This window comes from Mus caroli, chromosome 17 (genome assembly GCF_900094665.2).
Source record: "Mus caroli chromosome 17, CAROLI_EIJ_v1.1, whole genome shotgun sequence".
NCBI lineage: Eukaryota > Metazoa > Chordata > Mammalia > Rodentia > Muridae > Mus > Mus caroli.
Window position 1 is genome coordinate 38,000,685 of NC_034586.1, and position 6,113 is coordinate 38,006,797.

The window sequence follows — 6,113 nt, forward strand, 5'->3', positions numbered from 1 at the left end:
TGCTGTGTTGCTTTGGCAGGTCACAGAAGCTGTCAGCTTCTGTGGTGCACACTCTCACCTGTGCAGACTAAGTTCCTAAGTTCGGTGGAGTCCTGGAACCAAGATGGAGCTCCCTGATCCTGAGGCAGAGGGCTCCTGTGAAGGGCGGACTCGTGTCCTCCCTGGCTGGGAGGGTGGCTGGATCGCTTTTGGTTTTTTGCTTAGGATTTCTTTGCCTCATCAGATTCTCTTGTGTTTTTGGATGAAGCATTTTAAGATTTATGTGTTTTCTAGTAAAGCATGTCATTAGTATTAGATTGTGTTTGCACCTAATATGTAAATTATAATATCATGGCTATTTTAACTGTATTCTTCTTAACTATGAAATTGGGAAATTATTCTTTTATTGTGTCTTCATCAAATTCTTTCATTAAAGTATTATGATTTAAAAACAGTTGTCTTTCACAGCTTGTGTTGTTTATTCCTAGGTATTTTATTTTTATTTGTAGCTACTGTGTATGAGTTTCATTCATGATTCCTTTATTAGCAATTTTTATTGGTATATAAAACAGTACAGATCTTTTCATGTTGATGTTGCATCTTTACTAATTTTTCACATGCACAGGTTGCTATCCTCTGGGTACCATAGGAGTAGGAAATTGATTCCTGGTCTCTTGACTGCTACATCCTTTATCATGCTCTGGGGCTGTAAGACCTTTATAATAAAGAAGACATTGTGTCTGCATGCTGGACTCACCGTGGCTTTGATGAGCTAAGATAGGTTCGTAAGACAGTTGTTTTTATATCTCTGTGAAGGAATATGTATGAAAACCCAGGGGGGAAAGTCATATTGTGTTCTGCAACTTGTGCAGTAAGAATGCCAGATTTTTCAAAAATGGCACCTAACAGTACCATCCTAGATTCTGTATTTGTTGGGATGATAATAAAAGCTTTCTTCAGTGGAGTGTGCTTGTGCATATCCTGAATTGCTCCTCTAACTGTGCTTCAACTGTGCTAACTGTGAAACTTTCCTGTGTTTGGGATTGCTAGCATCCTAAGTTATGGTGCTTGCTAACACTTTTCTGCCCACCATTTCTTCTGCAGATGGCATGCTACTCTGGAAAGCCAGTGCTGTACTCACCAAGACACATTACTCTTTTTTCTGTGCAACTATCCAGGTCTCAGAGTCTTAATATGCAGGTTGTTGTCCTGAATTCTACTAGAAACCCTCACCTCAAAACTGCACCATTTATCTCTTATTTCTTCTATGCTGAGAACAAGGTGATTGATTGCTGAACATCCCTCGTCATGCATCCTAGGATTTCTTAGTGTTTCCATTTAATAAGTGTATGTATGTTTGTATGTGGGAATATCCTTTCCAATCTAATAGAGTTTTAACCAAAGAAAACGCTTTATCAAACCTTTATAATTTAAAATAAATGAATAGAGACATTTTCAAATTGCTCATATTTGAATAACAAAGATTCAAGGTGATATTTCTTTAATGAGACAGGCCCAGGTGTCTCTAATGAGGTCACCTTTATCCCATTGCTTCTGAGTCAGCATTCGTAGATTTGCTTGTCTTTCTCTGGATTCACTGGCATCCACTGAGTATAAGAAGATTCTAGAAGTATCATTCAGAAACATAAGATTTGAAAATTAAAACTAAAACTAATTCATGTCATGCAAGAATGCACATTTTAAAACTTGTGTCATGAATCCACTGAGAGATGGGTTTCAGCTGAATTCCAACCTATTCCCCAGTGATCTGTAAACAATATCTATTAACTAAAGTGTCCTTAAGGGAGTGTAACTTGTTGGTTTCCGGACCTCTGAATTTATCAAAATGGATGTTAATAAATTTTAGTGGCAGTTAGATGTAATCTCCAATTGGACTTTAGTTAACATGAGAGGAACATTATCGTCCCTCTGATTTCCAATTTTTAAAATTATCTTTGGGCATAGCATATATTTTTGATAGAAAAATCCCCTCATGCTGATACTTTTCTTAGTGAATCAATTCTCTAATCATTTTAGGGAGACCCATGAGATCTGTTTCACAGACAATAGAGAAGCAGTTGAGATTTTAATTATAATCATTTAGCTTCATGAAAATTTGAAATGATGAACCTTGGGGTTATTTTTATGGGAAATAATATTAAATGGGTAGAAATTATGGGATAGTTTATGCCTCGTTAGTGTTTTCTTGTAGGTTACATTTATTACTCTGAAATCCCATTGCATGAACATATGTATGAACTAAATTCACGCAATTAACTGGCTTGTATTTTAGGAGCTGCATCTATCAAGCAATACAATGCCAAGGGTATCTGGCGCTTTCTAATGTCTGGACTTAGGAGATAACAGCACTGCTTTAATTAATATCAGTACTGGAGTTTGAAATGGTGTATCTGTGACACACTATTTCTCTCTTGTTGTAGGAGAAAGATTAATCTGGCTTGGCTCAAAAGTCGTATAGTAAAAGCATCACTTGGTTTTTATTTATGGTCATTTTATATTAACTAATCTTTGATAACAAAATAGCCAAGGGAGTTAAAATTGTAAAATTTAGTGTGATACCAGCCAGGGTAGTAAATATTGATGTGAATGTAGCAGAAGCATGAGGGGAAACAACCTCACGTTGTAATTCTATATATCTTTGGGAATTTATACGACAGTATTAGAGCTAATGGCATATACGCCTATGTTCACCAGTAAATTTCATACGTTTGGTCTAGGTACTGAGTTCTATTTGTATTTTATATGATACTGAGGAACATTACATAGAGTATTGGAAGTACCATGTAGTCAAGATAAGTAAAAGGACTCTTCAGGTCATTTGGTCAATGTAATAGCAATGTAAATAAGTATGTACCATTACATTCAGAGCATAAAGATCTTTCTTTTTTATTTTATTGTATCTTGCTATCATTTTCATTATGATAATGAAAATTATTATTATATGCTTGTTTATATTCTCATGAGAGAGAGAGAGAGAGAGAGAGAGAGAGAGAGAGAGAGAGAGAGAGAGCGAGCAATGGTGTCAGGAGAGAGGAACCATAATCATAATATATTGTATGAAAATACTGACTCTTCTCAAAAGAGAAAAAATATAAGCAGAACAAAGAATGGTGGAAAAGGAGTTCAGATGAGGTATCATGAATCTGCAATTAGCCTTCAGTGAAGAAAAGATGGAGCTATTATGTCAGGGGTTAGATATGAATTTCTGTCTTCAGGGACAGGTGAACTCTGTGGAGGTACAGATGGTCCAGTGTTTTGAAATACATCCAATCTTCATACTGGAGATAGTTGTCTAAGCTCCTCTGCTGTATATGAAAATTTGTTAGAATACATGTTTTCAGCAACTTATTCACATTTTTCAAAAAACACCTGATTATCAGTGCTTCTATCTATAGATTGACTGTAATTTCATAAGGTTGAATTAAAAGGATGCTCACAGTCAGCTATTCCATGGATCACAGGGCCCCCAATGGAGGAGCTAGAGAAAGTACCCAAGGAGCTAAAGGTATCTGCAACCCTATAGGTGGAACAACATTATGAACTAACTAGTACCCCGGAGCTCTTGTCTCTAGCTGCATATGTATCAAAAGATGGCCTAGTCGGCCATCACTGGAAAGAGAGGCCCATTGGACATGCAAACTTTATATGCCCTAGTACAGGGGAATACCAGGGCCAAAAAGTGGGAGTGGGTGGGTAGGGGAGTGGGGGGTGGGTATGGGGGACTTTTGGGATAGCATTGGAAATGTAAATGAGGAAAATACGTAATTAAAAAATTGATGTATAAAAAAGGTCAATATTACGAATCATGTGTTTTCATGTTTCAATTTCATATATGGAGCTGGGGAAAACAAAAAAGTAGGAAGAATGAAAAGTCCTGAACTTTGGGTTAAAAGAAACAGTTTCCATTTTATCTCTTTCTGTACCTTAGTGTCTTTATAAATAATAAGGGACATTTTATTATCTATGACCAAAAATAATGTTTGTAGTGGTTTGAATATGCCTAGCCCCCTGAAATGGCATTATTAGGAGGTGTGGCCTTATTGGAAGAGGTATAGCATTGTTAGAAGAAGTTTGTCACTGTGGAGGCGGGACTTTGAGAGGTCTCATATATATATATATATACTCAAGTCTGGACTCCTCCTGGCTACCTGCAGAAGACAGTCTCCTTCCGGCTGCCTTCAAGATGTAGAACTCTTGGTTCCTCCAGCACCCAGTTTGCCTAAATGCTGCCATGCTTTAAACCATGATGATAGTAGACTGAAACTCTGAAATTATAAGCCAGCCTCAATTAAATGTTTTCCTTTATAAGAATTGCCTTGTTTATGGTCTGTTCACAGAAATAAAAGCTTAACTAAGACCGAAGTCATAGGCTTGTCTAAGCACATGAGTCTATGGAGCCATACCTACCCCATACTATAATGCAAAACACATTTAGTCCAATTTAAAAGGTCCCCATTGCCTATCACAGTTTCAATAATATTTAAAGGTCTAAAGTCCAAAGTCTCTTTTGACATACATGTAATCTCTTAACTGCAATCCTTTATAAAATCAAAATCAAAAATAAAGTCACAAACTTCCAACATCACAGGATGGATATTACCATTCAAAAATATTATAGTGAAGCAATACTAGACGAAAGTAAGACCAAAAGCCAGCTGGGCAAACTCCACACTCCATATCTCTGTTTCTGATGTTCAACTTGTCTAAGCTGTGTTGACTACAGCAGAGTTCTTTCCTTAGGTTTCTACTCCAGTTAGCATCTTTCCTTGGCAGACATCCCATGGTTCTGGCATCTCTAACATCTTGGGATCTACAAGGCAACTTCATCTTCACAGCTTGGGTCACTTTGCCAGCTCAGCCCACTGTAACACCCTAAGCTCTGACTGACTCCACTCAACTGCTGCTCCTGGACAGACTTGAGTGAATATATGAGACCTCAATGCCCTGCCTCTATAGTGACACACTTCCTCTAACAAGGCTATACCTCCTCCAATAAGGCCATACCTCCTAATAGTGCTGATTCCAATGAGTCAAGCATATTCAAACCACCACACTGCTTTTGGGTGTCTGAAAGGTCAATACCTATTAAAAGACAATAGGCAAAAGGTTTCTCTTTCTTTTCTTTATACATTTAAATGAAACCTGTAATCCAAACTCATTGGCCTTTAGTATAATGAAATGGAGAAAAAAAAAGGAACAGAAGTAGGCAAAGGTAAAGAAGGTAGGGAGCATGATGGATTATAAGCCATGACACTAAATTAATTTAAGAATATTTCACAGCAAATAATAGATAACAGATCTATTTTTTGACTGTTTTAAAATGTGACTTTTAAGTTATTCCTAAAAATATTTTTGGGTTAATTTCTCTAAAACAACAAAGGAGGATGCTGTGTAATTATTTAACAAAACTTTTCTTTCATGTTGTTGTATATGTAATTGCCTTTCCACCTACTTTATTTTGTATTGTTTTTCCAAGTTTTAACCTTAGTTTACTGTCCAATTTGTTTTTAGTCTTTTCATTATATCACTACACTTGTGTCTGGAACATTTCCTGTACAGGCTTTGTCTCAGACAATGAATGGTTGTTGCTGGTTGAGGATATATGACCACAGTAACTAGTGTGTAAAGTCTCTATATAACATTTTTAAAAAAATATCAACCAACCAGAGCCCAGGGTCTAAAACACTAACCAAGGACTACACATGGAAAGACCCATGGCTCCAGCTGCATATGTAGCCAAGGATGGCCTTGTCAGGATTCAATGGGAGAACAGGCCCTTGGTCCTGTGAAAGTCTGATGCTCCAGTGTAGGGGAATGCGAGGGTGGGGAGGCAGGAGTGGGTGGGTGGTTGAGGGCACACTCTCACAGATGCAGGAGGTGGGGGATGGGATAGGATTTTTCAGGGTGGGGAATCAGAAAAGGGGATGACATTTGAAATGTAAATAATTAGAATATCCAATAAAAATGTAAAAAATAATCTATAGTAAAATGTACACATTATATTATATAACACTATGATAGAATGATTTGATATTAGTTTAAACAGAAGAAAAATAGGGAAGTACTTAGGCACAGAACCCTCCCCCAGAACACACACACACACACACACACAC

The 6,113-nt window shown here is 37.1% G+C and overlaps 1 pseudogene; it reads left to right on the top strand.

The window, feature by feature from the left end:
• Nucleotides 1-4,013: 4,013 nt before the first annotated feature.
• LOC110312253 overlaps nt 4,014-6,113 on the top strand; it is a 5,103-nt pseudogene continuing 3,003 nt past the window's right edge.